Genomic DNA, 25013 nt, shown 5'->3' with positions numbered 1-25013 from the left:
TGTAAAAAAAAATTTTTTTTTTAATTAAATAAATCCTAATCTCCACATTTTTCGCCAGGCGAGAACCGAAGTTCGGAGGTAGAGGAGCAGGCGAGCGGTTTGCCCGGGCGCAGAGCATGAAGGCCGGGCGGGCGCGGGGAGCGGGCGCCCGCCGCCCGGCGCGGGGGTGAGCGAGAGAGAGAGCGGAGCGCGTGTGGCCGGCGCCGCTCGGCCGGGAGCTCCCGCGCCCGCGCCCCGCGCCCCGCGCCCCGCGCCCGCCGCCGCCGCCGCCGCCGCCGCCGCCGCCCCTGGTGCGATGGCGCAGAAACCCCGTTGACAAGGCACTGCTTTTTCATGACGGTGAGTTTCCCTTTGAGTGTATTATAATTTTGTGATAAAAATTTCAAGGAGAAAAAAAAAAAACACACAACCTCCTTCCTCTGCCTCTTTCCTTCGGGGAGGGGAAAAGCGAGGGAGGGGGGGCTGGAGATCTATCTCTAGACAGACAGAGAAGAAAGAGGAGCAAATTAAACACCGAGTTGCCAAAACCAGGATATTAGGTTTCAGCCCAGAGAGCTATTGGCTAAGGCTGTGTTTTTTTTTGGGGGGGGGGGTGGGTTTGTGGGTGGGTGATGGTGGTGGTGGGTGGATGTTTAATGGACACGGAGAAAAGGGGAATCGAGTGTTTATGCCTCTCCCAGCGCCGCCGGGGCCCGGGGAAGACCAAGTTCAGTGTCTCGGGCGCGCAGGGGGCGGCGGGGCCGGGCCGGGGGCGCCTCGGCGGGGTGGGGGCCCTGGCGCCTTTCTTTTTTCTTTCCTCTTTTTTTTTTTTTTTCCTTTTCCGCGGATGCAAATTTCTGGAGCGGGGAGAGGGAGAGCCTGGGAAGGGGGGTGGCGTGGCGGTTGGCGGTGGGGAGGGGAGGGGAGGGAAGCCTTTTAATGACTCATTGATTGAGCCGGTTTAAAATTAGTTGTGTGCGCGAGTGTGAGTGTGTTTTCCGCCCCCCGGAGCCACCGGGAGCCGGGAAGGAGGGAGCGGGGCTCGGCGAGGGGAGGACGGCGCGGCGGGGCCGCGAGCAGGGGGCAGGGAGGGCCTGGAGTGACGGCGGCCGAGGAAGAAAAATAAGCTTTTCCAATCTCCTCCCCTCTGTTTTCCCCCCCTCGTTCCTTTTCTCTCTCGGAAGCTCTTGGGTGTGAATCGCATTTTCTTTCTTCTCGGCAAAATGGACCCCGCGTCTGGGGAGGGGGAGGGGACAGGGTGGGGAGGGCGGCGGCGGCGGCGGCGGCTGGGACGGGGTTTATTTTTCATCCTGGCTTCCTCCTTCCCGCCGCTGCGGCAGGCGGCCGCGGCGGCCGGGAGAGCTCGGGGCCTGCGGCCGCTCCGGCCCCGACCCCGGCCCTCGGCGGCGGCGGCGCGCACCTGCTGGCGGGGCTCCCCTTCCCGGTGGCCGCTGCCTGGTTCCGGAGCGCCGCCGAGGACCCGCGGCCCGACCCGGACGAGCCCCGGGAGCCGCGCCGAGGACTCGAGGCCCAGCCTGGAGCCCCCCGCGAGGCCGGCGTCGGCCGGGAAGAAAAGAGAGACTGCGGCGGTGCTTTTCGTGTGCTGGGAGGGCGCGGGCCCGGCGCGGTTCGCGGCCCCCGAGCCGTCCCGAACGCTGGACCTCGGGTGGGGGGTGGGAGGGCGGCTGGAAGGCGCTAAGATGGCGCTGGGCCTGGCCCGTCGCCAGGGCTGGTGGCGCAGTTGCTCGACGGGCGCCATTTTCCCTCGCGGCGCGGGCGGCGCCTTCCGCGGACGCCGCGCCAGCCGAGGCGCCGCGAAGCCTGGGTCGAGGGGGAGCCGCGAGCGGGCGGCTGCGTTCTGTAGATGGAGTTGGGGCTGCGGGGGTCTTCCCCCTTTCTCGCGGCCCCCAGACTCAAAAAGGCGAGGCCGCCGGCTTGGAGAGGTTGGGAGCTGGGGCCGGCGTCTGGGTCCTCCCGCCATGTCCCTGGGGCAGCAGGTGGGCCGGGGTCGGGCCTCGCGGGCCATGGGGGCCCTCCCTGGCGCCGCACCCCCTGCTACCCGATGGCGGTGAGGCCGTCCTGGCGTCTTCTCTCCTACGACCTGAAGCCGGACGGCTCTGTCCTCCCTGGCTGGGCCGGGGACGGAGCCCTGGGTGTTTTCTTCATCCTCTTCCAGTTGTTGAGAACGGAGTCAAACCAGGATAACAAAAATTGCAGGAAAAGAGTCGAGGACAGTGTCTGCTCGCCCTCCAGTGACGTGGTTCTCCGTGGATCCCATATTTCGTTTGGTTGTATTTGTCCTGGGAAACCCTGGAGAGACATTTATCTGGTTGTCAGGTTGTGGGCGATTACAGTGATTGGAAACTGGGTTGCCTAGTAGTAGGTGATAAGGGTTTTTTAGAACTCTGATCTGCAAAAGTAAACTCTCTTTAAAGCACCCCTTCTTTCCCTTTCTAAAAAGCAGCCCTGCACTGTTTGCATAAAAACATTCGTGTAAGTATCTTTCTGCAGAGTGGCAGCTCTTAGAGACCTGGGGGGGGGGGGTGTTGTTTAACTTTGTTTTAAGTTGTTACAGGAAAGGGAAGGGGAAGTGGCCTAAGGCTTTGATCTCCCTAGGAGTCCACAGAGATGGAAAGTAACTAGTTAATTTCTGGTGGATTAAGGTAATTTAGTGGTGCCAGTAGGGGGGCCCTTGTGTTTATAAGGGATGACTGTATATGGTGCATGTTTTGGACCCTTGAGTGAAACCTACCATGCTTTGAACAATCATTGCATGCCTGGAACTGTGCTTGGTGCTCTGTATAATTCCTGTCTGTCGTACTAGCCCTGCAGTGTTGATTTTATTGTCTTTACGGTGGAAGGAACTAATGTCCGTAGAAATTTGCTAATAGTTCAAGGTCTCGCAGTTTTATCTGATAAGGTTGGCCTTGGAGCCCAGAAGCCCTGTTCTTTTGCTTGACGCTTACGGTTTCCAAATGTGAGCCTCGGAATCAGCAGGGGAAATGTTTTGAACGTTTAAATAGAGATTTGTGACATCCCCTCTTCCTTCATTATTTTCTGGGGCCTTTTGGGTCATTTCCCAGTATGCGAAGCAAGCTCAGTGTTAAACTTTGACTTCCAACATCTTAAGGCCCTGACTTCCATGACTGAAGTTCTGACTTCCAAGGATAACCAAAATCTGACTATCACGGAGTCCATGCTATTCCAGAGCCTTCCAGGTGGTTCCAGTGTGGATATCCTGTCTTGCACTGTGCACTGTGCTGCTGGCTCTTCTATGAATTGCAAAGTGAGAATTAAGGCCCCTGTCATTTTGAAATCCAGCAGTTTGGTTGCTCGTGTCATTCTCAGTTTTATTTTTTTCCCCAATAACTGCCATTTATCAAATTAGCTGAGATTATTTTCTCACTGAAAGGTCTAGGTATCCTAAGACTTTAAAAAAAAAAAAAACTCATACATTTTAAAAATACATTGTCTCATTGGAGCGAGAAGTTCTTTTACAGGCTTCTTGTTCTAGCCCTGCTGACTCGTTTAAAGACAGCAGCTGTACAACAAAAATAGATTTGAATGCAGGCTTGATAGAGAAATCAGGGTGAGGGTAGAAAGGATCCTGAGATAAGAGAGCTAGAGATAAATCATTATAAGAAAGGATCTTTTCCTGAATTTTGAATTATGAACATACCTTCTGGATGTGAGGAGGTAGAATGGGCAAATTGTATTCAACATGAAAGAACAGATGATAAATAAGAACACAGACGGGAACACCTTGAGCAGATGGCTGAGTGGATGACCTGACAAATGAGAACCAAGGCAGTGATGAGATCATTCACATCTCTGGAGCAGGGATCATGTGTTGTAGTTGTTTGCTGTGCCTTCTTCTCAAGTCATCATCCTGTTTAGTGATTGCTAGGGGGAGTGATTAAAAACAGATTTCCGATGCAGATGTTAGTATTATACTGTCTTTGCATATGTCCACATTGCTCTTGCCTCCACATTGGAAATTTTTTGTAAGGAGTTGCTGTTGAATACCTATGAGCAGTCTGTCCCGTCTAGACCGCTGGGTGGGGTGAGGTGGAATAAGTTCCAGCTTTTGCATGTCTCTTGTGGTTTTTCTCCTCTTGTTTTTCATGGTGAATGCCCGTGTAATTATGATCTTTGACCAAAATCCAGTAAACCTTGAATGGAAGGGAAACCTCAAATATACCTTCTTAGAGGGAAAGAGTAGCTTCTTTATTTTAAATTTTATTTATTTTCATTTTGTTCGAAAGGCAGAGAGACACAGAAAGACAGATTGAGAAGTAGGTTTTAATGGAATTCAAAACAATTATCTACACTCAGAATTTATGGTAGATAGAAAATAAATACAATTATCAGGATAATTACGGATTAAGGAACACTCTGATGTGACTATTGGGTCTAGGAGAATGTGTTAGTTCGCTCATTTGGGCTAGGAAGAAGGGTCGGGGAAGAGGTGGTGTTTGAGCTGAGAATTGAAACGTTGAAACGTGAGCTTGTGCTAACCATGTGAAAAGCTGAGATGTTCCAGCCCTGGGAACAAGTGCATGGGCCTGGAAAGGCAGAGTGTGAGAGTGGTGAAAAGGCTCGTGTGAGCAAGGGGAGGATGGAGTGAGCTGGATCTGGAGAGATTCTGCTGGGCCTCTTGTGGTAGGCCACGAGGTGGGGGTGTGAATTGAAGTCTGGTGGCAATGAGAAGCTGTTGAAGGATTTTAAATAGGGAAAGGTCGCTACTACCTGGAGAAAGATGTAGCAGAAAGGGAGGCAGGAGGTGCTTACAATCATCAGCCCAAGACGGATGGCATTTTAGGTAAGTAGAATGGCAGCGCAGGTGGAAAAAAAGCAGCTGTCAAGTTAGAGATGTATTTTGGAGGTGGAATCAGAAAGATTTGAGTAGTAGATTGGCTGCAGAGGGAGAAGGGAGAATCCAGGATGCCTTCAGGCTTCTGGCCTAAGCTTTGGCTGGCTGCTGGTACCGTTTCCTGGGTGGAAAAGATTGGAAAAAAGAACAGGGAAGGGAGGGTAATGGACTTCCACGTGGAACCTGTTGTTTTTTGAAGTACTTGTGTGACATTGAAGTGAAAAATCGAGTAGGCAGTAAATATTCAAGCTAAGCTAGAGGAGTAGTCTAGACTGCACATAAACTGTGGGAGTCGCTGGCATGCAGATGGTGAGGCAAGAAGCTGGCTGAGATCATTTGCCATCAGAGGTCTTAAGGTCAAGTCCTGAGGCATTTTGAATGGCTAAAGCTTGGGTGGGGGAGACAGAAGGCCCGGCCTAATGGCAGTATTTTATCCTCTTCCAGACTGAGGGAGTGATCCCTTCCATCAAATGCTGCTAAGTTAAACAACTGTCTGTCTGGATCTGGCAACAGGGAGTGTGGCAAGTGGGGTAGACACCAGTTTGGAAAGCATTGGGGGAAAAGAATGGGAGAGGAGGTGAATGTTGTGAGGTGAAGAGAGAAACCACTCAGCAGTGGCTGGGGAAAGGGGTGAAGGAAGAGGGCTTAAGTAACAGGAGTTAGGAGAGCATTTGCAATAGGCCAATGAGAATATCGTGGAAGACTAATGCAGAAGAGAGGTCAGACTCAGAGGAGCAGAATTCATGAGACAGTGAGAAGAAATTGAAAACACAGAAGGTTTGCCTTTGATGGGAGCAAGAATGCTTGCTGTGTGGCAGGAGAGAAGGCCGAGAAGGTGGGCGCAGGTGCAAGGAGGTTTCTGAATCAGAGGTGATTTAGCATTGTCTTGGCTTTTGTTTTCTCAGTGATGTCTGAGGCAGGGCCAGCCACTTAAAGGTGGTGCATGGTTTCAGGAGAGGGGGAGTTAATTCGCCTTGGGTAGCAGGACTAGGAACTCAGTGGGAAACAAGGTAGGACTGCCGGGCATTGAGAGTTGGGATTGTGGTTTCACCTTCAGCTAGCCAGCTGGGCTCATGCGGTTTCCTGGCAGGAACATTCAGGGGACGTGAAAGCAGCAGAGATCAGGCAGGTAATCTGTTCAGCCAGGGTTGGAGTTTTGCCCACGAGTGTGACAGGAGCTAGGGAATTGAGGGTGGTTGCAAGGTGGAACTTGAGTGATGAATACTGGAATGCCAGGTCAGCAAGCAAGAGAAGATAATGGTGGTGGGAACCTTGACTTTAACCAGGAAAATAGTTAAAATGAGTTGGAGGGTACAGAGTTTAAATGTAGAACGATAAACTTGTGATGCTGGACTGTGGTGATGGATGCACAACAGTGTGAATGTATGTAATGCCACTGAAGTGCACGTGTAAAAATGGTTGAGATCAGTGTTCTGGTATATTTTACCATGAGTGGTGTTGAACACTTCACATTTGAACATTTGTGGCATGTACAATGTTATTCACATATTCCCTTGTACTGTTTGCATAGTACTGTAATTTCTGTGGAGAAGAGAGGTGCTTTATTTTTGCTTATTTATCTTTTAAGGTCTGATTTCATAAGTACAACTTTAGGAATATAGTTACTATTCTCACTATACCTGCCCTCCCACCCCTCTTCCTCCTCCTTCCTCTCCACTTCCCAGTCCCATTCTTCGTTAAGATTTATTTTCAGTTAACTTTGTACACAGAATGCCAATTCTATACTAAGTAAATATTTTGACAGTTTGCACACACACTAATAAAACAACTAGTTTTACAGTTAACTCTCATAATGCAACTCATTGAGGACAGAGGTCCTGCATGGGAAAGTTAGTGCATGGTGACTCCTGTTAATTTAACAATTAACACTCTTATGTATGACATCAGTGACCACCCACCCCACTCCCCAAGGCTCTTGAAATGAGCTGCCAAGGAAGCCTTTTGAGTCCACAAACTCCATCAGTATTTAGACAAGGCCATAAACAAAGTGGAAGTTCTCTCCTCCCTTTAGAGAAAAGTACATCCTTCTTTGATGGCCACTTTCCTCTGGGATCTCACTCACAGAGATCCTTCACGTAGAGCATTTTTGATCAATGTCTTGGCTTCCCAGCCAGACTAGGAAGCCTTTAAGGGCTGATTCTGAGGTCAGAGTGCTACTTAAAGCAGTTGTCATTCTGAGTCTGCTGTGTGGACTTCCATACGGGGACACAGAGAGGTGCTTTAGAAGTCACATGAAGCCACTTTGAGTAAAGAAAGCATCCTCCTATTGTCCCAAACCTGAGCGTGGTGAATGTGACCTTTAGACGCAGGTTCTGAGAGGGAGCTAAGTCTTAGGTGATGTGTTTCTGTGTTTCAGGATTTACTCTAAGCCTTTATAGTATGCATTTACAAAAGACTGGGCCCTCAGTAAGAATTTTTTGACTAAAAACCTGAAGAACCTAGGTAGAGTCAAGAGCTGGGAACCAAAAGAAGGCTGATTTTGAGATGGATGGAGGTCCGCAGTGTCACTCACTGGCACTCACTGAGAAAAGAAGAACCAGGAAGCCCAGGAGATGTGGCTGTTCTGATCTTGATGTTGGTGTTCTGATCTTCGCAAGGGATGAAAATAAGTCCCATCCCAGTGCAAGGAGGGAAAGGAGTGAGTGTTGGAAAATAATCTTTTAAAGATTTCAAGCAATGCCAAATGAAGGTATAAAGCACTCCCTTAACTTTGTTTCCTTTTTGAATCTGTGGCCATTCACTGTTCTGTTCCCAAATTGGCTACAGGGTAGGTAACAGGAAAGGAAGATCAGAGGCAAGAGAATAAGGTGGTGTTGGGATTCAGAAATGGCTGCCACAGTGTTCGCTGAGAAGGTAGCAAGGGTTTTGAGTTTAAGGAGAGAGTAGCAAATTTGTGAAATGTATCAGATGTGGGAAAAAACAGGTAAAGGGGGGGGGGGCGCAGAGCTGTGATGTGGCAGTTTAAAGCAAGCAGCGCACCAGCTGCTTCTGTGGGCCTCTGGAGAACTGATGTCCTGTATTAGACGTGGGAAGTGTGAGTGAAGGAGCTGGGAATCGGGGAGCAGGTGAATGAGTGTGGAAAAGTGAGAGCTTCCCTAAAAGGCATGGGATGTGGGCTTCACAGGAAAACCTTTTAAGGGGCGCCTGGCTGTGTGGGGGCTTGGGGGCGGTGTGCCCACTCCCAGTGCGATTCAGGAGACTTGGGCTGTCAGGGTGGCTACACGAGAAAGTGACAGAAGGGCGGAGCAGCTGGGGCCCTGGTCTTGGTTCCCCCTTTACCCCATGTGTCTCCCTGCTGGGGCAAACACCCTGAGACTTCACTGTACCAGATCTGCCAATCCCAGCTTCCCCTTATCCCAATCGGCTTTCATTTATGAAGTTGTGGTTGAATTATATACTTCTTTTTTAAATAAAGCTTCTTTTTAATAAAATTAAACATTACTGATTTTGTGGATTCTTTGGTTCTCTATCTTCCAAACACATTAAACACTTACATTACCTGAAATTAAAGCCCTGAACGTGAAGGCATTGTCTTTTTATGCTTTATTTATCTGAATGCAGAGTAATCAAGAGAAAGGGAGAGACAGAGACAGATCTTTCATCCACTGGTTTACTTCCCAAATACCTGCGAAAGCCAGGGCTTGACCAGACCAAAGTTAGGAGCCTCACACTCCATCTGGGCCTCAGGTGGGTGGCAAGGACCCAAGTATTTTTTGCCATCATTTACTTCCTACCAGCAGTAGCAGGAAGCTGGATTGGAAATGGAGGCAGGACTCAATCCCAGGCACTCTGATAGGGATGCAGACATCCAAGCGGTGGCTCAACCTGTGGGAAAGGTATTGCCTTTCTAGGATTGGCAATTTTGAATTCAGTCAAAATCCATGAGGCTTCCTTGTCTCATCATCAGTTAACCTTTGTGCCCTGGCTTGTTATTGAAACATTTTCACAAGGAGGGAGAAAAGAAATAATATTTTGTAAACCTTTACATTGTTTCACATCCTGATGGGTATTCTTTGAGATTTATTTACTCAAAAGGCAGAGTGACGGGGATTTAATCCCCAAACATGTACAAAAGCCTGGACTGGCCCAGGCTGAAGCCAGGAGCCAAGAACTTGATCCCAGTCCCCTATGTGGGTGGCAGGGTCCCAAATACTTGGGCCATCATCCAGGCACATTAGCAGGAAGCAGAATAGCTGGGACTGATATGGGATGTAGATGTCACAAGCCAGAATGACACGTGGTGGCTTAATCTGCTGTGCCACAATGCCACCCCTCCCCCAGCAGTGGCTGATAAGTATCATTAAATCCTCAAAACAACCCTATAGTGTAGGTTTTAGCTCCATTTAATAAGTTACATTATAGGTTACATTACTAATGAATGGAACTGAGATTTGAATCTATAACAGATTTGTGCACCATGCATTTTGCCATTCATGTATAAATTTAATCTACAAGTGACTGCCTAGAAGCTAATCATTTTGAGGTCTTACCAATTAAATTACCTTTATTTCAATAGGAGGGGTAGGGAAAAGTAGTGTTTTTACTGATAAACAGTCATTATGACTGGAAGACTTGCATCTGTTAAGCTGAACGTCAAAAGAAAACCAGGATCCAAACAGTTATCCTGCCCTGAAGTGGATGCTTCAGCTTTTATTTGCATGGTGACTTTGTGTCTGCTGCCTGTCAGGATTGAGTCATATCTTTCCCTTTAAAAATTCTTTTTTTTTTTTTTTTTTTTTTTAATTTTTGACAGTGGACAGTGAGAGAAAGGTCTTCCTTTTTGCACAGTTGGTTCACCCTCCAATGGCTGCTGTGGCCGGCACATCGCGCTGATCCGAAGCCAGGAGCCAGGTACTTCTCCTGGTCTCCCATGCAGGTACAGGGCCCAAGCACTTGGGCCATCCTCCACTGCACTCCCTGGCCACAGAAGAGAGCTGGCCTGGAAGAGGGGCAACCGGGACAGAATCCGGCGCCCCGACTGGGACTAGAACCTGGTGTGCCGGCGCCGCAAGGTGGAGGATTAGCCTATTGAGCCACGGCACCGGCCTAAAAATTCTTAATTTTTAGGAAAACATCTGAAATCTTTTGAATATGATGTCTTCTACTTCAAGTTGTTCTCTTATTGGTGTCAGTACAGAGCAGTTAAAGATTTTTGAAGGAAGATGTTTAAAATATGTAAGGTGTAATTTGCTTTCAAAAAAGATATTTAAAGGGCCATTCTGTAGGATGAATAAAGGCATACTTACCAGGATGTGGTCACTGAATAACATGTCAAAAGGAATTTTTTCCTTTTTGAGTCTACAAGAAGGCACAACAGATAACAGTAGTACAGGATGGTGGAACGTCTCGCCGTGGGTCTGACTGTGGGTGGTGAGCGCCCTGTGCATGGTAGCCATCAAGAACTGCCTTTGAGTTTTCCTTCTCACTACTCAGGAGAAAGAACTCTGATCTGGCTAGATGGAGAGTTTCAAAGTCTGGTGGCAAGTGTAATATGAGAGCAAATTTCCAAATGTGCAGACAGCCAATGTTTGCAGCACAGCCAAGTAGGATAGAGCCTGCTGGTGCATGTGGGAGAGTCTCACGGTTGCCTGCCGTGCACAGGACTCCTCTTACTGTGATTTTGTGAAAAAGGTAAATCAGCCTGATTATGTGGTTTCTTGGTTAGTGTTTTATTTGAGAGTAGGTATTCAGCACGCCTTAACAGGGGTCGGGTACATCCAGCCCACGGGCTGTATGAAGGCCCGTGAAATCATTTGTTTTGGTTTTGCCAAGGCAGCCACAGGCAGGATTCGAAATTCATCATGTCTACAGCAGGCTAACTTTTAAGTTGATAATTTTGTGTGACCAGCAGATGATGTGCTAAATATCCAAACGACCCTTGGCCGAAAGAAGGTCCCCTGTGCTTGTAGTGTTATGCCATCCCTGTCAGTGGATTTTTAGCAAGAGGTTTATGCCCTAAGCATAGCTCCTGAATTTTTTTCTATTTGAAGCCATGGTTGTTAAATTAGTGCAGTATGCTGGGCCGGCGCCGCGGCTCACTAGGCTAATCCTCTGCCTAGCAGCGCCAGCACACCGGGTTCTAGTCCCGGTCGGGGCGCCGGATTCTGTCCCGGTTGCCCCTCTTCCAGGCCAGCTCTCTGCTGTGGCCAGGGAGTGCAGTGGAGGATGGCCCAGGTGCTTGGACTCTGCACCCCATGGGAGACCAGGAAAAGCACCTGGCTCCTGACTCCTGCCATCGGATCAGCGTGGTACGCCGGCTGCAGTGCGCTGGCCGCAGCGCGCCGGCCGCGGCGGCCATTGGAGGGTGAACCAACAGCAAAGGAAGACCTTTCTCTCTCTCTCTCTCTCTCTCACTGTCCACTCTGCCTGTCAAAAAATAATAAAAAAATTAATAAAAAATAAATAAATAAAATTAGTGCAATATGCTTGCAAATTTTGTGAATGTGAAACAACTTAGAGTCATTTCAATTCTTTTTTTAAGATTTATTTTGTTTATTTGAAAGTCAGAGTTACAGAGAAGCAGAGGCAAAGAGAGAGAGAGGTCTTCCATCTGCTGGTTCACTCCCAGATGGCTGCAATGGCCAGAACTGTGCCAACCAAAGCCAGGAGCTTCTTCCAGTCTCCCACATGGGTGTAGGGACCCAAGGACCCAGGCCATCTTCTACTGCCTTCCCAGGCCATAGCAGAGAGCTGGGTTGGAACTAGAGCAGCCAGACTCAAACCAGCACTCATATGGGATGCAGGTGGTGGCTTTACCTGCTACGCCACAACACTGGCCCCAATTCATTTTTGCAGAAATTTCTCAATAAGTAAGAGAATCCTGGATGCCACTTTGAGATTAAATTTAAAATTTGTATTTGTGCTTGGCAAAGAAAAGTATTCTGTTTACTATGAAGTTAGAATTAATGTCAGAGAAAGTTTTCCAGAGCAGATTCTAGTAGTTTAACCTGGGAAGTAATAGATTTTTTTTTCAAATATGGAGAAATCTCTTAAAATTTAGAAGTACTTTTTTTCCATGTATAGACACTGTAATCCACCCACCAAAAACAAAACAAAACATTTTCTTTCATTTGACTACGGAGAGTAAAGTTTGTTTTTAATTGTGTGGTTTCTATTGGAAGTATTTTTCTTGGATTTCAAATGAAGTGAAGGTGTTAGATTTAGATTTCCTAGAGGTGCAAACAGATATATTTAAGAAATAGATTGGTTCATTCTTGCTTCCTGCTTGTCTGATTCTCCAGATCTGTGACAACGTTAAGCTTGGAGAAATCCCTGAGAGCCCGAGTGTGATCACACTTGAGAGATGGGATTCACGGCTGGAAGGTGGCAGAGCTCCCTCTGTCCAGACCTCAAGATGGAGTTTTTTTAATTTTCAAACTTCTTTCTTTCTTTTTTTTTTTTTTAATAAGATTTTCTTTATTTATTTGAGAGGCAGAGTTGCAGAAACTGGAAGAGACAATAGAGAGATGTCTTCCATCCCTGGTTCATTCCCCAAGTGCCTACAACGTCCGGAGCTGTGCCAGTCTGCAGCCAGGAGTCAGGAGCTTCATCCAGGTTTCCCACGTGGGTGCAGGGTCCCAAGCCATCTTGTACTGCTGTCCCAGGCCAGAAGCAGAAAGCATCCCATATGGGCATCGATTCTAGTTCTGGCTGCTCCTCTTCTGATCCAGCTCTCTGCTTTGGCCTGGGAAAGTAGTAGAAGATGGGCCAAGTGTGTAGGCCTCTGCACTCCCGTGGGCATCACCCCCTGAAATTCTTGTTACATTGTCTAGTAGCATATACAAGGGGTCTTCAGAAAATTCATGGAAAATGCAAACTATGAGAAATATGCATATATTTCAAATTTTTTGTGTCAAAGTAAACTTTTGCCTATTTTCCATGAACTTTTTGAAGTACCCTGGTTGCCCTTTTGGAGGTTTCCTGTATAGCATAGAAAAGATGCTAAGAAATTGAGCAGTAGACACTTGAGGTTACTTTAAAATCTGATTTTTTAAGAAAATTATTTAAGTTTCCAAAAATCAATTTCTTGCTAAACACTATTCTGCAGAATACAGATAAAAGAGTGTGGGCTTTGATTTCATTTGAATATAAAGGCATACTTATAAAAGTATGCTAAAGAAAAGAGTCCAAGAGTGAGTTGTGAGGTTATGAACACAGGTTGGAAGGTGGCTTAAACAATAGGAGTTTATTTTCTCAGAATTCTGCAGTCTGGGACATCCAAGGTCAAGGCGCCAGGCATTCGTTGATGCCTGAGCCTCCACCCTGGCCTGAAGACAGCTGTGCCTTCTTCTTTTTAAAGATTCATTTATTTATTCGAAAGGTAGAGTGATGGAGAGGAGAGACGGGGAGCGGGAGAGAGAGATACGTCTTCCATCTGGTGGTTCACCCCCCAAATGGCCGCCAGAGCCAGGAGCCAGAACTCCATCCTGGTCCCCCACATGGGTGGCAGGGGCCCAAGGACCTGGACTGTCTTCTGCTGCTTTCCCAGACTCATTATTAGCAGAAAGCTGGATCACAAGCAGAGCAGCTGAGGTTCAAACTGGCGTTCCAGTATGGGATGCTGGCTGCACCAGCTTTGACTTAGCCCCCGAGCCACAGCGTTGGCTTCACGGCCGCCTTCGTGATGCATCCTCACGTGGCAGAGAAAGGGAGCGCTGGCGTCTTTTCCTCTTGTGGATACACGAGATCTCTTGGCTTCGGCTCTACCCTTGTGACCCCTTTAACTTTGTTGCCTCCTAAAGGCTCTATCTTCAAATACAGGGACATGAGGGGTTAGGGCTTAGGTTTTGGGGAGGACACAGTTCAGTCCACTGCAGACAACCCTAAGCAGTAGAATCATAAGTAATCTTCATTTTCTTCTTTATACCTTTTTAAACTTTCCAACCTTTCTGTGATTGACAATGTTGGGTGAAAACCACTTCTAGACGTCACCTGCTTATATGTTTATAAGATACCCACGGTAGTCAAATGCATGGAGACAGAGGGTAGAATGGGGATTGCCAGGACTTAAGGAGGGTGTACAAGGGAGTTATTGTTTAATGGGCATAAGGTTTCAGTTTTGCAAATGTAGAGAGTTATGGAGACGGATGGTGGTCAGATTATACTCAGTATGAGCGCACGTAATACCCTTGAACTATACACTTAAGTATGTAGGTAAATATAGGTGGTAGGTACATTCCTTTTTTCTCTCTCTCTCTTTTTTTTTTTTTTTTTATTTGAAAACCAGAGTGACAGTAAGAGAGAGAGACAGAGAGAGAGATTGAGTTAGATCTTCCATCTGCTGGTTCACTCCCCAAATGGGCACAATAGCCAGGAATGGGGCAGGCTGAAGTCAGGGACCAGGAGCTGCATCCAGGTCTCCCATGTAGGTGACAGAGACCTAAGAAATCCTTGAGCTGTCACCTGCTACCTCCCAGGGTGTGCATTAGCAGGAAGCCGAAATCAGGAGGGGAGCCAAGACTCAAACCCTGACCCTACAGTATGGGATGTGGAAGTCACAAGCAGCTTGTTAACTGCAGTGCCAAACACCCATCACTGATTATACTTTTAAGTCCATTTTGTTGGCTTCTGGAAAATATAAGCTCACATACGGGGCTCCCACTTGTGACCCATATTCCTGTTGGACAGCAGCACTGCTCTAGACCTCCTGGGAGGTCATCCTTGTAGGGGTGGGGGTGGAGTTGGGGGACGTCTGGGGCCTTTGTGGTGGCGCAGTGGCTTAAGGAACCACTACAATGTTGACATCCTGTTTCAGAGCGCTGGTTCAAGTCCTGGCTGCTCTGCTTCAGATCCAGCTCCCTGCCAGTGTGCCTGGGAAAGCAGTGGAAGATGGCCCAAGTCCTTGGGGCCTTGCCACCCACATGGGAGACCTAGATGGAGTTCCAGGCTCCTGGCTTCAGCCTGGCCCAGCCCCAGCCATTACAGCCATTTGGGGAGTGAACTAGCAAATGGAAGATTCTCTCTCTCTCTCTCTCTTCCCCTGCTTCTCTCCCCCTCCCTCCGCTCTCCTTCTCTCTCCATCATTCTGCCCTGCCTGACACGCATGTGAATTACCGAGGAAGGGTGATGATATGTAGCGTTCCCAGGTTTATCTCGTCATAAGGACTCTTCCCACTGTCCTCCGTGGGCAGGGACCGTGCCGTGCTCCTCTCAGCCTTGGCGCTCCCAGAGCTCCTTTCCACAAGCCCACGTCAGCAGCCGCCAGCCCCTCCTTAGGCAAACCCTTTTAATAAAGTGACAGATTGGAACCACTGCACTTGGCTTTTCTCGGCAAAGGTACCTTATGTATGAGTTGACTTGAAATTCGTAGAATTTTCATTGACAGAGTAGTGAGTTGTGTTTTGTTTTGTTTTGCCACAGGAGAAAGTGTTTTAGGGTTCTCAGTTTACCATCTTTTGGCATGGGAAACGTTGACAGAAATCAAGCCCTTCCTAAAGCCGTGGTGTTTGTGCCAGAGGTGAATGGCAGCATAGACATGGGAGTGTGAGTTCTTGCTGCTTTCAGACTCTGCGGTGTTGAGCGTGTGTCATATTCTCCCTAAAAACGGGAGTAAAAACACAGGCCTGGCAGGACTCTTAGAAGGGTGAGAAGTGTGTGAAGTGCCTGGCAGGAGGAAGATACTTAGTAAATATGAGCGATTATTAAAATGTTTATCACTTTGTGTACTTTAATAGTGAAAGGGCCTTAATTAATGCTACTATAAATATCCACACTAGTATATGTTTATTTTTGTGCACACTGATAATAACTTCAGATCACAAGTCTTGCCTTTCCATTAAGATTAGCTACTTGAGAGCTGCATGTATTATATACTTGTGTTTATTTTGCGTTTCTTTAATCCTTTATTATCATACAAAGGTTAAGGGCCCAGCACTGTGGTTTAGTAGGTTAAGCATCTGCCTGAGGTGCCGGCATCCCACATGGGAGCCGGTTCAAGTCCCAGCTGCTCCACTTCCGATTCAGCTCCCTGCTGATGGTCTGGGAAAGCAACAGAAGATGGCCCACCCACATGGGGGAACTGGAGGAAGCTCCTGGTTCCTTGCTTTGGGTCAGACCAGTTCTGGCTGTTGCGGCCATTTGGGAAGTGAATCAGCAGATGGTTCTCTCTCTATAACTCTACCTCTCAAGTAAATATATAAATCTTTAAAAAAAAATACAAATGTTATGAGAATAGTTAATAAAAGTTACAAGTTGACTTTGTGACACTACAGGTTAAACTGCTGCCTGTGACACCAGCGTCCCATATGAGTGCTAGTTGCAGTCCTGGCTGCTTCACTTCCAGTCCAAGGGCTTTCTGGATGGAGTTCCAGCCTCCTGACTTTGGCCTGGCCCAGCCCTAGCCATTGTGGTCATCTGCAGAGTGGACCAGCGGATAGAAGGTTCTCTCTCTCTTTTTGCCTTTCAAATAAATAAATACTTAAAAAAAAAAAAAGTCAAAGTACCCAATTGTTTAAAAAAAGGAAAAAGTTTACTAATAACAAACTCTCATAGAAAAATAATTTTACTAAGTAAGGAAAAACATCTAAGGATATGACTATTTAGAGAGGAAAAATTAGGCCTTCTTAAGGCAAGGCTATGGAGACATGATGAAGCAAAAGAAAGTTATTCTAATTTGTGAAAAAAAAAAGGTAAAAATAGAACTACAAGTCTATCCTACTGAATTTACTTATTAAAATGTTTAAAATTGTATTTATTTTTTTGAAAGACAGAGACCTCCCATTTGCTGGTCCATTCCTCAAACTCCCATGAGCAGGGACCTAACTACTTGAGCCATCACCTGCTGCCTCCCAAGTTGCACGATAGCAGGAAGCTGGAACTGGGAGCAGCGCCAGGATTTGAACCCAGGCCCTCTGATAAGTGATTTAGAGTTCCCATTTGGTGTCTTAACTGCTGCACCAAATGCTTGACAGACAAAGAAACAAAGAGACAGAGACAAAACTCCTGTACAGGGGTTTATTCCCTAAATGCCCACAATAGATAGGGCTGGGTGAGGGCCAAAGTCAGAAGCCAGGAACTCAATCCAGGTCTCCCACGTGGGTGGCAGGAACCCAAGTACTTGAGCCCTCAGCTGCCTTCCAGGGTCTTCTAGCAGGAAGCTGGACTCAAGAGCTAGAGGCAGGAATCAAACTCAGGTACTGCAACGTGGGGCCTGGGTGGCCTAGCTGGCAGTTTAAGCCTTAGGCTAGCAACTTGTAACCCTTCTATTTTAAGTGATGTAACTGTTAAAGTACAAAGCTGTGGGGCCAGCACTGCGGCGCAGCAGGTTAATGCCCTGGCCAGAAGCGCCGGCATCCCATATGGGCGCTGGTTCGAGACCCAGCTGCTCCACTTCCAATCCAGCTCTCTGCTATGGCCTGGGAAGGCAGTAGAGGATGGCCCAAGTCCTTGGGCCCCTGCATCCATGTGGGAGACCAGGAAGAAGCTCCTGGCTCCTGCTATTGCATCGGCACAGCTCTGGTCGCTGTGGCCAATTGGGGAGTGAACCATCGGATGGAAGACCCCCCCCCCCCCGCCTCTCCTCTCTCTGTGTGACTCTTTCAAATAAATAAATAAATCTTTAAAAAACGCTTAATTAAAAAAAAATACAAAGCTGTTATCTCTTTCCTAAGAGAAAGCTGTGTAGCATAGGGACAGATCTCTCAGAAGTTGACACTGTGTTGAATCAGTTCTACAATTTCCCCTAACACCATCCTATTTTAGTCCATGTGGCTGCCACCATCAGACTGATGTTAAGTTAGTTTGCCTTAAAGGAAGAAATTTAGTATTCTTACACCATGCTATAATTTCATGATTTGCTTCCCCAGCTCATGCGGACTTCTAAACCCCAAAGTCTCGAGTTAACAATTAGTACACTGACGTTAATGGTTGGCAGGTTAAGGGTGGAGGCTTGATCCAGTTATGGCATACAGGAGGGGGACCTAGGGGAGGCCTCTTGGTCTGGAGGGCTTCCCTTTAGAAGGTAGTTCTTTCGAGAGCTGTCTCAGTCACATAAGCCGAGTTCAGCCTAGTCTGTCTGGCTGGCTTTCCGGCTCGCCGTAGGGTCATCCGTCCGCCATCCCCGGCCTCAGCAGTAACTTTGAGCCAGAATAAACCTCCTTTCCTGAGGACCTCCGCTGGGTGTTTTGTTGTGGTGACAAGAAGCTGACTAGCACAGATTACTTGGAGGCTATTTTCAAATTACTTGACTCTCCTAGGAGGGTTCTACGATCTATAGTGCAATAGCCCCGGAGTGAGTGTAGAAAAAGTTTTTAATTTAGATGCATATTCAGTGTCAGACGTTCATATAAAACCCGGAGGCATATGTGACTTAGGTGGTCCTGGGTATTGGGAGAATGAAGAAGTGAACTTCGCCTGCGCTTTCCAGGAAGAGCTGTGAGATGTTTGTCCCGTCAGGTGAAATCTGCCTTTGTGCACGGCTCTGGCCAAAGGCTGGCATTTCAGTAGGCTTTCCACTGCAGGCTTAGTCTGTGGATTATAACATGTGTCCTTATTGCTCTTACCAAGCTTACTGGAAAATAATTTACTGACCCTTGCACAGGCATGGGATTCTTTTGGTAGCTTTCATTGTTATTGAAGAAAGTCCTTTCCATCCTTTCTACACTGTTGCAATTGACAGCGTACGGCTGCCATCGTGGGCAAACTGGCAGTATCTCAGCACCTTTACATTGCGAGAAAGGGACATCAAAGCAGTGTGTGGCAGTGACCATGGTGTGCTTAGCAAGTATACAAATACCTTGTGAATTATGTCGCATTACTCAGTTTTTCATGGCTGCAAAAAAGTTCCTGAGGCAGGCTAACTTTATAGGAGAAGGAGATTGATTTTGGCTCACAGTTCTGGAGGTGCACAGTCCAAGATCGGCAGGCCCCATCCGTCTGGCCTCTGGGGATGGGCTTCCTGCCAGCAGTCTGGGTGGTGTAGAGTATCACCCCTGTTTGGGCCTGGGTGGTTCCCTCCCCCTCCTTATAGAGCCACAAGGATTCAGCCATGGGGACTCCATCCCAGTGACCTAACTAATGTAATCATTTCCCATCAGGCTCCACCTCTAAACACTATCATCGGATTCAGTTTTCACTCTATTAGTACCATTAATGAGAGAATTTGGTGGCTAAACTCCTGTGTAAGTTCATGTATAAGCCATACATTTAAATGTATATATTTTTTAAATATTTATTTAAGTGGTAGATTTATAGACAGAGGGAGAGACAGAGAGAAAGATCTTCCATCTGCTGGTTCACTCCCCAAATGGCCATAATGGCTGGAGCCAAGCCAGTCCAAAGCCAGGAGCCAGGAGCTTCTTCTGGGTCTCCCACGCAGGTGCAGGGGCCCAAGGACTTGGGCCATCTTCTACTGCTTTCTTAGTCCAGAGGATCAGAAGTGGAGCAGCTGGGACTCAAACTGCTACCTATATGGGATGCCGACACTGCAGGCAGAGGATTAACCTACTGTGCCACAGTGCTGGCCCTGGGGCCAGACTCTTTTTTTTTTTTTTTTTTTTTTTTGACAGGCAGAGTGGACAGTGAGAGAGAGAGACAGATAGAAAGGTCTTCCTTTTGCCGTTGTTTCGCCCTCCAATGGCTGCCGCGGCCGGCACGCTGCGGCCGGCGCACCACACTGATCCGAAGCCAGGAGCCAGGTGCTTCTCCTGGTCTCCCATGGGGTGCAGGGCCCAAGTACTTGGGCCATCCTCCACTGCACTCCCGGGCCACAGCAGAGAGCTGGCCTGGAAGAGGGGCAACCGGGACAGAATCCGGCGCCCCGACCAGGACTAGAACCCAGTGTGCCGGCGCCGCAAGGCGGAGGATTAGCCTATTGAGTCGTGGCGCCAGCCCCATTTTTTTTTTAGAAGATTTATTTATTTATTTGAAAGTCAGAGTTACACAGAGAGAGGAGAGGCAGAGAGAGAGAGGTCTTCCATCCACTGGTTCACTCTCCAATTGGCCACAACGGCCAGAGCTGTGCCGATCAGAAGCCAGGAACCAGGAGCTTCTTCCAGGTCTCCCACACGGTTGCAGGGGCCCAAGGACCTGGGCCATCTTCTACTGCTTTCCAAGGCCATAGCAGAGAGCTGGATTGGAAGTGGAGCAGCGGGGACTTGAACTGACACCCACATGGGATGCCGGCACTGCAGGCAGCAGCTTTACCTGCTAGGCCACAGTGCTGTCCCCCAGGAGCCAGACATTTAAACCGTAGCATCTTGCCTCTGGGCCCCTGAACTTCGTATCCATTTTACATACAATCATTCCATGCCTCATGGTTTCAAAGTCTCAGTCCAGCATCAACTCCAAAGTCCAAAGTCTTGTCTAAAGCTCACAGCAAACTCCTCTAGCTGTGAGCCTATAAAACTGCAAATGGCATACTTCCAAGACACAATGATGGGACAAGCACAAGCTATACGAGTGCATTCCCATTCCAGAAGGGGAGAATAGTTAAGTAGAAAGGAGGAATCCGCCCAAAGCAAGACCAAAACTCAGCAGAACAGTCCCTAAACCCCCAAACCCCAAATCTGGCATCCTATGCTTACTTAGATGGGGGAGATGCCCCCAAGACCTTGGGCAGCTCCAGCCCTATGGCTTCCCTTGGCTTACCCCATGCTTGCTTGCTTGCTTGCTTGCTTGCTTGCTTTTTTTTTTTTTTTTTTTTAAGATTTATGTATTTATTTGAAAGGCAGAGTTACAGAGAGACAGAGGCAGAGAGAGAGAGAGGTCTTCCATCCGTTGGTTCACTCCCCAGATGGCCACAACAGCCAAAGCTGTGCTGGTCCGAAGCCAGAAGCGAGGAGCTTCCTCTGGGTCTTCCCGTGCAGGTGCAGGGGCCCAAGGACTTGGGCCATCTTCTACTGCTTCCCCAGACCATCGCAGAGAGCTGGATCAGAAGTGGAGCAGCTGGGACTTGAACCAGTGCCCATATGGGATGTCGGCACTGCAGGTGGCTGCTTTACCCACTGCGCCACAATGCCAGCCCCCTCCCATGCTTCCTTTCACACCAGTTGGAGTTTCGTGTCTGTAGCTCTCCCCGGCTTATGCTGCACGCTGGTACCTTCAGTTGTATGGTCTCAGTGTGGTCCCACCCGTAGCGTTGTTGGCACAGGTGGCTGCTCTTATGTGCCGCATGCTGAAGTCAGAGCTTTCCAAGGCTTGCATAGCACAGTGTTTGCAGCTTTCCCTGGTGGGTGTTTCTCTACCTTTCTGGAGTTTCCACTGCGACATAACTCTACAAGGCATGGCTCCATGGGGTACTCTCTTCAGGGGCTCCAGCCCTGAGGCCTTCCTTTGAAATCTCAGTGGAATCCACCACGACCCTTAACTCTTGCATTTTGTGTGCCTGCACAGTCAGCATCACAGGGACATCAAGGTCTGTCCCCAGCACCAGCTGCACCTGAGTCCGTGGGAGCCCCAGCCAGGACAGCCAGGGAGCAGTGCACTGAAATCCAGAGCGCAGAGTCCCAAGGCAGCTGTGGACAGTGAGCCTTTGGCGGTGCCCAGGCCTGTCCCCTAACCCATTCAGCCTTTCTGGAGCCCTGGGCCTCTGATGGGAGGAGCAGCCTGGAGGACCTCTGAGATGCCTTCTGGGTCTTTCTCCCATTGTCTGCATAATCCCTGCTTTTTCCTTAGCAAACCTCGATGGACTACACCGTTTCCTGTCCTGAAAATCCTTCTTCACTCCACCATGTAGCCACACTGAGAACTTTCCAAACCTTTCCACTCTGTTTCCCCTTTAATGATCGGTTCTGTCTTTCAGCCCCTTCTCTCTCATCTCACTGTAAGCAGTTAGGAACAACCACGCAGCAGCCTCGGTGCCTTGTTGCCGAGTCCCTCCTCCAGATCCCCAGTTCTTAGTCGATGTGGTCTGCCTGGCCCGGACATGATGCAGCCCGGTTCTTTGTCACTGTGTCACAAGGGTGACCTGTGGCCACATTCCAGTAGGCCCCTCGCTTGCACCAGCAGTCTGGTCCCAACCAGTAAATCCAATCTCTAGAACATCCCAGTCCTTCCTAGTCTGTTGTTTCCTGAGCCTTCATCAGCATCTGCCTGCAGCCCGCGCCTCCATACTCTTCCTCCTCTTGCTCTTGCCCAATTCCAGGGTGGCAGTCCCAGCCTTCCCACCAGCTTTTCTGCATTCATCAGCTTTTTGTCACAAAAACCCCGATGCCCGAGGAGGACTAACTTTATAACGGAAGGAGGCCTATGTGGGCTCGAGTTCTGGAGGCACACGGTGCAGGACTGGGCAGCCCTGGTCCAGCCTTGCTGATGGCGTTCTTGCTAGCAGCATCACACAGCAGGAGAGGGGGGTGCCTGTGCGGTCTCTCTCCTTAGAGCCACCAGGATTCAGTCACGGCCACTCTGCCCTGATGACCTAATCCAACCTCGTCGTTTCTCAAAGGCCTGGCTTTTGAACACCATCACTGGGTTAAGTTTTCACCCTCTTGTGCCACTAATGTGAAATCTTGGGAACTAAACTCCTGTATGAGTTGCGGGGAGGAAGAGTAGCAAACATATAACCCATCAGAGATGTTTAGAGTCTGTCATGTGTATTGCCGGCCGGCATCTATTCACTTCATGTGTTGAACAAATGCCCAGGACCCCAACAGCGCAGGGGCTTCAAAACTGACGCCTGAGGGACCTCTGGATAGAATTCAGGGAGAGCAGAGGATCTATGACCATAGATTCACAAAAAAAGGATCTTCGTTTTCACCAGTCTCCAGCTGAAATTTTTCATTTCCTGCACCTGTGAATGCTAGGGAAAACCCAGAGTAACCTAGGAATTTCTTGCTGAGTAGAAACACTGTTCTATCACATTAAATTTGCAGATAACTTGAAAGAGTACTATCTCCCAAATTATTATAGTTATTAGACTCACCACTAAATCTTACATTTTTTTCTTTTTGTAAAGAGCTAGCATTTATTTTATTTGAAAGGCAGTTACAGAGAGAGAGAGAGAGGAGAGACACAGAAAAAGATCTTCTATCCACTGGTTCACTCCCCAAATGGCTGCAATGACCAGGCCAAAGCCAGGAGCCAAAAGCTTCATCCAGGTCTTCCACATGGGTGCAGGGACCCAAGCACTTGGGCCATCTTCCACTGCTTTCCCAGGCCACAGCAGAGAACTGGATTGGAAGTGGAGCAGCCGGGACTTGAACTGGCACCCATAAGGGGTGCTGAGGTTGTAGGCTGCAGCTTTAACCTTCTATACTACAATGCTGGCCCCCCTAAGTCTTATATTTTAATGCACTGATGAAAAAAAAAATCACATTTGTAACTAAATCATAGGTTTGTTTTTTTTTTTTGTTTTTTTGTTTTTTTTTTTTGACAGGCAGAGTGGACAGTGAGAGAGAGAGACAGAGAGAGAAAGGTCTTCCTTTGCTGTTGGTTCACCCTCCAATGGCCGCCGCTGCAGCCGGCGCACCGCGCTGATCCGATGACAGGAGCCAGGATCCAGGTGCTTTTCCTGGTCTCCCATGGGGTGCAGGGCCCAAGCACCTGGGCCATCCTCCACTGCACTCCCTGGCCATAGCAGAGAGCTGGCCTGGAAGAGGGGCAACCGGGACAGAATCCGGTGCCCCGACCGGGACTAGAACCCGGTGTGCCGGCGCCGCAAGGTGGAGGATTAGCCTATTGAGCCACGGCACCGGCCTACTAAATCATAGTTTTAAACACTTTTATATGTGTATTTCAGTATTTCCCATGTATATATTATGCAACTTGAAATACTATTCTGAGAAGGGATCCATAGGCTTTACCAGGTAGCAAAAGGCACAGAAAGAGCAGAGAACCCTTCTTGTGGGCAGGTGTTTGGTACACGGCTGAAGACACTACTTGGGACACCTGTATCCCACATCGGAGAGCTGGGGTACAAGTACCAGCTCTTCCACTTCCAATCCAGTTTCCTGCTAATGTGCACCCTGGGAGGCGGCAGGTGATGACACAAGTACTTGGGACTCTGCTGCCCACATGGGAGACCTGGATGAAGTTATAGGCTCCTGGCATCATCCTGGCCCAGCCCTGGCTGTTGGAGGCATTTGAGAGTGAAGCAGAAGATGGGATTGCTCTCTGTGTCTGTCTTGATCTCTGTATCTCTCTCTGCCTTTAAATAAATAAAAAATAAATCTAAAAATAGTTTTGAGAAGGAACCTGTCTCCCTCATCAGAGTGATTTCTAACCACAGCTGCATATTTTGTGTGTTGGCAGATTGTGGGGTGGTGTGCCTCAAGTTCTTTCCCCGTGTTGTTCACTGGGGTTGATTTTAACTTGTGGGCCACGGGTCCCTCATCTTTTCCTCTTTTTTTTTTTTTTTTAATTTTTAAAAAGATTTATTTATTTTAAAGTCAGAGTTACACAGAGAAGGAGAGGCAGAGTGAGAGAGAAAGGTCTTCCAACCACTGGTTCACTCCCCAGTTGGCCACATTGGCCGAAGCTGCGCCAATCCAAATCCAGGAGCTAGGAGCTTCTTCTGGGTCTCCCACGTGGATGCAGGGACCCAAGGACTTGGGCCATCTGCTACTGCCTCCCCAGGCCATAGCAGAGCTGGATTGGAAGTGGAATAGCCGGGACTCAAACCGGCACCCATATGGGATGCTGGCACTGAAGCGGCGGCTTTACCCACTATGCCAAAGTGCCAGCCCCATCTTTTGCTCTTTGAAAGAGAAGAATACTTTCTCAGAAATAGACTTTAAATTTATTTATTTTCATCTTTTTTAAAATTCAAATAAAGAAACAAGAGGCAGACAAATGTAGAGAAATCTTCCATCTGCTTGTCTGTAACAGCCAGGGCTAGGCCAGGTCGAAACTAGGTCTCTCACATGGGTGGCAGGGACCCAGTTTCTTGAGACATCACCTGCTACCTTCCAGGATACGCATTAGCGGGCAACTGGATCGGGAGTGGAGGAGCCAGGACTTGACCCAGACACTCCAGTATGGGATGCGCTCCCAAGCTATGACTTAACTGCTGTGACGAACGCCTGTCCCCAGATACAGATCTTTTAACAAAGATGCATGATCAGTTATGTAGACGAGTTCCTATGGCCTTTTTTATCTTTAACTAGAATATTCTCAGCAGCTTTGTTCTTGTTTTATTGTGGTAAAATGTACCCAACATAAAATTTACCATTTTTAAGTATGCAGTTCTTTTACAGTAAGTCCATTA

The 25013-nt window shown here is 48.3% G+C and overlaps 1 protein-coding gene across 9 annotated transcripts in view; it reads left to right on the top strand.

The window, feature by feature from the left end:
* BICRAL (BICRA like chromatin remodeling complex associated protein) overlaps positions 1–25013 on the top strand; it is a 110965-nt gene that overhangs the window by 30765 nt on the left and 55187 nt on the right. For 7 of the 9 annotated variants that reach the window (XM_089333945.1, XM_070074088.2, XM_070074087.2 and 4 more), the window contains one exon: positions 59–339. The exons of 1 other annotated variant lie outside the window; for it this stretch is intronic. The gene's annotated coding sequence lies outside the window, so the exon portion shown is untranslated. Of the gene's footprint in view, positions 1–58; positions 340–9593 lie in introns of those variants that run through there. One more of the 9 variants, XM_008262921.5, reaches the window with a different exon arrangement.

Source organism: Oryctolagus cuniculus, chromosome 5 (genome assembly GCF_051225735.1).
Source record: "Oryctolagus cuniculus isolate XC-2025 breed Fujian yellow rabbit chromosome 5, ASM5122573v1, whole genome shotgun sequence".
Lineage (NCBI taxonomy): Eukaryota > Metazoa > Chordata > Mammalia > Lagomorpha > Leporidae > Oryctolagus > Oryctolagus cuniculus.
The sequence above is the reverse complement of the archived record's forward strand: the minus strand, read 5'-3'. Positions and strand labels throughout refer to the sequence as shown.